Source organism: Schistocerca nitens, chromosome 3 (genome assembly GCF_023898315.1).
Source record: "Schistocerca nitens isolate TAMUIC-IGC-003100 chromosome 3, iqSchNite1.1, whole genome shotgun sequence".
NCBI lineage: Eukaryota > Metazoa > Arthropoda > Insecta > Orthoptera > Acrididae > Schistocerca > Schistocerca nitens.
The window spans coordinates 874598548-874606487 of record NC_064616.1 but is presented as its reverse complement, the minus strand read 5'-3'; positions in this window follow the sequence as shown (position 1 = coordinate 874606487).

The window sequence follows — 7940 nt, the reverse complement described above, 5'->3', positions numbered from 1 at the left end:
ACACCTTGAATGTACATCAAACAATAATGGTTTTCTTTGCCGTCCTCTTCGGCACTTTGTTTCAAACCCATAGGTGCACGTGATAAAGCATCAGCAACAATATTTGAAGATCCCTGTATGTAAACAATACTAAAATCAAATTCCTGTAGGTACAACGCCCATCGTGACAATCTGCCATGAGTTAATTTTGTCGACATAAGAAATTCCAGAGCTCGATGATCGGTGTAAACCTTAGTATGTCTGCCAAACAAAAATGTGCGAAATTTTGTGAAGGCCCATACAACAGCCAAAGCTTCAAGTTCCGTAATCGAATAATTCTTCTCTGATTTAGAGAGAACACGGCTTCCAAAGGCAACAGTTTTCTGTACTACAACGCCGTTTTCTTCTATCTCTTGAAATAAATGTGCACCTAGGCCTTTGTATGATGAGTCCGTCGCCAAACAAAAATCTTTAGATAAATCCGGATGTGAAAGAAGTGGGGCAGCAACTAAAGCATCACGAAGTTGTTCAAATTCTGACTGAGCTTCCTCATCCCAACACCAATTAGAATTTTTTCCAGATAATTCACATAAACGAGGTGTGGCCAAATTGTCCAATCTAACAAAGCGTCTAAGAAAATTACAGACACCAAGGAAACTACGAACATCACGTTTTGTGGTAGGAACAGCATAATTATGAATAGCGTCTAGTTTCTCTGGATCAGGGAGAATACCTTCTGTAGAAATAATGTGACCGAGAAATTTCACCTGAGAACGACCAAATTCAGATTTTTCCAAGTTCACTGTCATGCTAACTCGTGCAAAAATACGTAATAATGAATCCAAAATTTTGTTATGCTCACTCCAAGAACGTTTAGCAATAAGAATGTCGTCAACATAAGAAGTAATATTGTCACGAAGATAAACAGGTAAAATTTCATTTAAGCTACGAATGAATGCTGCTGAAGATACAGTAAGTCCAAACGGTAATTTCCGAAACTGGTAACAGTTACCAAAGGCTAAAAAAGCAGTATATTTTCTACAATCAGGGTGGAGTTCTATTTGCCAAAAACTTGCGCGCATATCAATCGTGGATAAAACTTTAATTCCATGGAAATGTTGAAGAAGTTCATCTAAATTTTGTGGACGGTCAGTTTCAGGAATAATAATATTATTTATCTGTCTGGAATCCAGAACCAAACGAATTGACCCATCCTTTTTAAGAACAACGTGTAATGGGCTGGTATAAGGACTGACTGCTGGTTCAACAATGCCCTGATCTAACATGTATTGAAGTTCATTCTTAACCTTGTCTCTGTAAGCCAAAGGAATAGCGTACGTTTTTCCGCGAAATGGTGTGTGTTCTTTTACTTTAAATAAATATTGTAAGCCTTGTATAGTTCCTGTGTGATGACTAAACACTGTAGCATGTGAAGTCAAAATATGGTGCAGCTCTTCTCTTGCAACGTCATCTGGCACTTCAGCTTTCTTAACCTTTTCATTAATTAATTCTTCGCTATTAATTACATCATCCATCGCGTCCCTGTATCTATTGTCATTGTCATGAATAAACACACTGTCGTCATAATGCTCAACAAAAGCATCAGAAGTAAGAAACCTTAAACATTTTGTATCTGATTCAGATCTTGCTAAACACTCGAAAAATTTCAAACATTTCAGCATTCCGGCAACAGTCAAATTCACACTTCCTTCTTTAAAGTTCAAAATTGCCTTATGTGCGTTAAGAAACTCCATACCTAAAATAATCTGTGTACTGAGTAATGGAACAATAATAAAATTAGCAGAAAATTCGTATCCTTGACAAATGAAATTTAGGTTGGTCTGTTGTTTAACTTCCACACCTTTTCCAGAAATCGCTCCTCGAATTGTAGTTTTAGAAATAGGTAACACGGGACAGGCAATAGTTCTTTCACATATACGAAAAACTGATTCACTAATGACGTTCAATGGGCTCCCAGAATCTAAAACTGCAGTGAACTTATTCTTACCCACACATACTTCAATAACAGGATGTAAAAATGCGTCTACATTAGTTTCCTTTTCGTCTAACAAAATGTCTCTCATGTCTTCCAGTCGTACGTAGTGTAAAGTCGAAGTGTCATTACTTTCTGAACCGTCTATATTGCTGCCAGAAGCCGAAGCTGCTAGTCATTGTCGATTGTTTGCGTCACGTCTTTGATTATTCGCGTCATTTCGCGGATCAATTTCTACTAATTGCACTTGTCTCTCTGAAGTTCTGTCACGTGGAGGATGCCAATTAGGTCCTTCCTGTCTGTTAGATGCAAATTCTTGGTTGTGTCTGTTATTAAAATTTCTGTTTTCCTGTCTGTCTGCATAACTACTTCTTGTGTAATTTCGACTGTCACTTCTGAAATTATTGTTGTATCTACTACCCTGGTTATTTCTGTAGTAAGAATTTCTGTTACTGTATGAATAATTTCTATCTTGATGATACCGATTACTGTTTCCGTATGGTTGATCATTCCGGTAGGAATTACCGTTATTATAATTGTCTGTGTAATTTCTGTTAGAACGTCTGTTATTGTCATAAGGCTGGTATCTATTGTCCTGTCTGTTACGTCTGTCATTCTCAAAGTTACCCAAATAACGTCCGTTCCGATCACTATCCCTTTTCTCTGAAAATGTATTGTAATTACTGCTACTGAAAAAATTACAAGAAGTCCCGTCGTCGTTGTCATACTCAAGTTCTTGTAGCAAAGTCTTAAAAGTCTCAATGTCGTCTTTACATCTTCCGGCTAAAGCAATTTGTCTTATGGATTGTGGCAGCTTAGTTAAACAAATGCGAATTAATTCAGTCGGACTGTAAGGGTTGGAAAGGAACTGATTCTTTCGAATCATGTCTTCAAAATATTCTGCTGGCGTGCGGAATTCAGACTGTTTGAAATTACGCTGCATAATAAGACTGTGTTTGACTCTGTCTTGCGTGTTTTCGGACCAATATGCCGATAGAAATGCATGATAAAAATCATTCAGATTATTACAATCTCTAATGAGTGCACGCATCCGCGTCGCCGGTTCGTTTTCTAAATATCCACACATAAATTCCAGTTTGTGACTTAGTGGCCAATTTGGTGGGAGTGCATACATAAATTGATCTAACCATGCACATGGATGTATGTCATTTTTAGAATTGCGGAAGATCTTAAATTTCCGAACAGTCAAAAAGTGTTTATAGTCAAAGTTTTCGCCTCGTGGCGACAAAGACCTACCGCGTCTGTCCCAGTTTGAATGTCGATTATTGTCAAGTTCGCGCGCCTGGCGCTCTCTTGTTGTGTCCCGTAAATGAAATAAATTACTTTCTTCAAACCCCTCTGCTATCTGTGATTCTAAATTTCTTCTGCTGTCTTTTCCTACGATTTCGCCTTCAATTTGTTTGACTTGCTTTCGTAATGCCTCAACTTCCCTTTTAACGCGTTCATTAAATTTTCCCTGATTTTCAACATGCTTATTTATGTTCTGGTACTCTTCGGTTTCTGCAAATGGTAATGGAGCTGTATCATCTGAATCTCTATCCCCATTTAAACTAAGACTTGTCAATTTATCTGAAATCTCCTCAACTCTTTCCGATAAATCACCTATTTGTTCTTTCTGTCTATTTACGTCTTCCGTAAGTGTCGCGACTCGGGTTTCAGTATTAACACATTTGGTAGTTAACTGTTCATATTGTTGTGTTAGTTTATTTATTCTGTCATTTGGTACGGATTCCTCGATTCTCTCAAATATTTCTTCCTTATCGTGTGCACGTTGTAAATTTAACTCTGAAAATTTCTGTACTATCACGCGATCTCTCTCCTCCTGTTCTCTATCCTGTTCCCTTTGTCTAATCTCTACTGCAATTAATCTATTATTGTGAGCATTCAAAATCGGTTGTACTTCTTCTCTGATTTCTTTCTTTAATTCATCTTTCATATTTTTGAAACATGTCCCTATTCGTGAATCTAACTGTGTTTCCATTGTTTCCATCTCTGTTTTAATTGTGCCTATTTGTGATCCCAACTGTGATCCCAGTGAGTCTAACCGTGTTTCCATTGTTCCCCTATCTGTTTTTAATTCAGATCGTAACTGTGATCCCAGTGAGTCTAACCGTGTTTCCATTGTTCCCATCTGTGTTTTAATTGTTCCTATTTGTGATCCCAAATTTAATATTGCACCCATCAACTGCTCCATATTAGCTTGTTCGCAATTCCTTTCGCCCCTAACATTTCCCGCAAAACCAGTTTCATTCGTCATAGCTGTAAAGCTATCTGTGTTTGATGCTATTCCAGAATTTTCTATCGTTAATCTCGTATTCTGTGAATTTTCTGATTGAGAAAAATTTTGAAATGGTTCCGGACTACTTTCCCGACTTATTAAATTGATTTCCACTTCATTATTCAACATACTGTTCTCCTGTGTTGGCGAGTTCGCCATGTCAACAATTTCGTCATTCTCACTATTCATCATTTTTGCCTTTTTCATTGATCGCGTAATCATTTACAAAATATACAAAACTCGTCACTATATGAAAATTACACACAATGACTCTTTATCTCCAACAATACCCTTCACACGAAATGCTTCCCTCAAACACGATTAACGAACAATTGAAATAATTGCATTAAATTGTCAAACGCGTATACAAGGCAATAAAAATTAAATTTTGAAAAATACCATTAGAAGAATGCTAATTACCAAATCTACACATGCAATATAGACTACAATTACTAACTACAAATTACTACAACAATCCTACTGTCTACTATTTCTACAATCAGAAGAATTCCAAGGGACGATCCGAAGCAGTGGACGCCACGTGCATGGGGGCTTAATAAAAATATTAATGCAAATAATTTTAATTTTTTTTTTTTTTTGCTTTAGTAGCTGTCTGTCCGATTACGAAGTCTCGTAACGGTTGGCCCTGACTGTTATTGTTACGCAATCTGACTGCTTAGAACAATAACAAAGAATGAAATGGAAATTTTCATTAACACAGTTAATTAATTAAGCCCCCAGCAACTATAAAACCAACGCAACAACAAGCACAAGAGTAACTGTTCTGTGTGTGGGAGTGTGACTCAACGTACGCATCTGGCACGGTTCTTCTTCAACAACACAACAATTTTTAAATAACATTATACTGAATTAATTAAAGAAAATACAAATACCATAATTACTCAAGAGAACCACAATTACACTCTAATCCAAGAACCCAAGCCAGATGCTTTGTTGACTGAACCTGTAATGACACATTATTTAAAACATGGAAATAATGAAAAATCAATCAAGTTTCGTTACCTTCATATATTGACCAAAATCACTCTCATAATTACAATATATCTCCACACCGCCTCGCTATTACCACATCTGAACAAGAACCTTTCAGTATCACATCTCAGCAAGCACTCCCTACTAGCACATCTGAACACCAACTGACTACTACGAGCTCTCCCCAAGCAGTGACCTCTAGCACATCTCAATAATGACAGCCCGTGGAGGCGGCGGAACAATGCTCTCTAGCGATCTCTGGCGCTGTGGCTCAGTGTAGCCACCTTTCAACGTCCCCATCTGTTGACTCAGGGATCGAGACGTGGCTGCACGATCCGTTACAGCCATGCGGATAAGATGCCTGTCATCTCGACTGCTAGTGATAGGAGGCCGTTGGGATCCAGCACGGCGTTCCGGATTACCCTCCTGAACCCATCGATTCCATATTCTGCTAACAGTCATTGGATCTCGACCAACGCGAGCAGTAATATCGCGATACGATAAACCGCAATGCCGATAGGCTACAATCCGACCTTTATCAAAGTCGAAAATGTGAAGGTACGCATTTCTCCTCCTTACACGAGGCATCACAACAACGTTTCACCAGGCAACGCCGGTCAACTGCTGTTTGTGTATGAGAAATCGGTTGGAAACTTTCCTCATGTCAGCACGTTGTAGGTGTCGCCACCGGCGCCAACCTTGTGTGAATGCTCTGAAAAGCTAATCATTTGCATATTACAGCATCTTCTTCCTGTCGGTTAAATTTCGCGTCTGTAGCACGTCATCTTCGTGGTGTAGCAATTTTAATGGCCAGTAGTGTAGTTGTCAACCACCGATAATGGGCAAACTTTACACACACAGCGTGGATGGAATTTTTCTGATATGATGATTCATCCTGGTCACATGATTATGCTACCTGCTTATCGACCAGGCCATTTGAAGTTTTGGTTTCAGCTGGTCAAACTCACTCTGCAGTGTTGTGATATTGATTATTACACATGGAAATTTGTATCTCTTCTGTTCAGCCTCTCCAACCACACTCATATAATCAGCGACATTCCACAGGCACCCCCACCTAATGGGAAATTTGGAGTAGTAAAGACAGCAGTACTACAATGTGTGATGAAGACACCAGAAAAACAACTTCGACAAGTATTATTTAAAGAGAGAATCTGTAGCAATACGCCCTCCCAATTTTGCAGACTACTATGAGAATCAATTTCACGGGATATTATGCCAGATACTGCAGAGAACAGGTTATATTTGGGTGACTAAATTTGGGTGACAGGTTACATGTAATCCTATAGAATCGCCAGGACGTTGCAGTAGCTTCTCACAATGCACGGCAGTTGCCATCCTCAGAGCCACAATAGCTCGACATGGATGCAGCCGACCAAGTAGCCAGAAGTACTACTGATGACACAAAGGGAGGGTCCAGTAATCTTCAGCCTACATCTGCCTCACCGTCAGCTGACTCAAGCACTTCATATACTGTGGCTCCAATGCACTCGCAAATGTGTTGGCACGAGGCACACTTTGGAAAGAAGGAGTGCAGTTGCTCGGTCCCCTGTAATGCGCTAACTTAGGGAGCAGCTCTCGATATATGCACTGGGCCAGATTCAACAAAGAAGTCGCCTGATTGTCTAGCTTAACAGCCAAACAACCGTAACACAGCTTCAAAGAACTGATAAGAGACTCTATGTTCTTGACCATGTCACAGATCGTCATTTCCTTATCGAATCATGGTCAGTGGTGAGCACATTCCAGGTTTTTCAGTACCTCCTCAAATTGGCTAAGTGGAAGTAGTACTAGAGGCAACATATGACACTCCTCTAGCCACGCGGGATTAGCCGAGCGGTCTCAGGCGCTGCAGTCATGGACTGTGCGGCTGGTCCTGGCGGAGGTTCGAGTGCTCCCTCGGGCATGGGTGTGTGTGTTTGTCCTTAGGATAATTTAGGTTAAGTAGTGTGTAAGCTTAGGGACTGGTGACCTTAGCAGTTAAGTCCCATAACATTTCACACACATTTGAACATTTTGAACACTCTTCTTAAATATCATGGAATTGCAGAACAGACCTGAGACAGCAGCCTTAGTGAAAAATGCACATGTCATTCTTTTATTGCAAAAGTGAGTGAACCGATGTTGAGGCTGATTTTCTAAGTTTTTTTCGACCTTGCACACGACTTGGCAGCCAAAAGTGGTTTGGGGAGACAGTTTCGGGCTGCCCTGGGCCACCACCTCTTAAGCAGCAATAAGACTCTCACGGTGAGGATGTGATACTAGAGCAGGCTTTAACACAAAAACTAATCAGTGCAGCGAACAAATTTGAGGGCACTACTAGGCAAGAGCGTCTACAATTGTGCACACTGAATGCAAGTCTGATAAGAGAGTGCTTACATTACAACAGGGCTCGAGCAGTGCTCACGACCACATCACAGCAATATACTCAGCAAAAATACACCACGAGACATTGCTGCCCACACAGGTTGCCAATGTAAAGCGAGAGATCAACGTTAATCCATTGCCTACTATTTTAAATGTACATGTCAACCCCTCACAAGAGTTGACTGAGTCTACCGAACATTGCGAATGCACAGTCAGGTGTGGTGTGAATGATGAGACACTGCACCATATCATTATGAGACTGGGGCCACCATTTCATTATAAGCCAGTGTC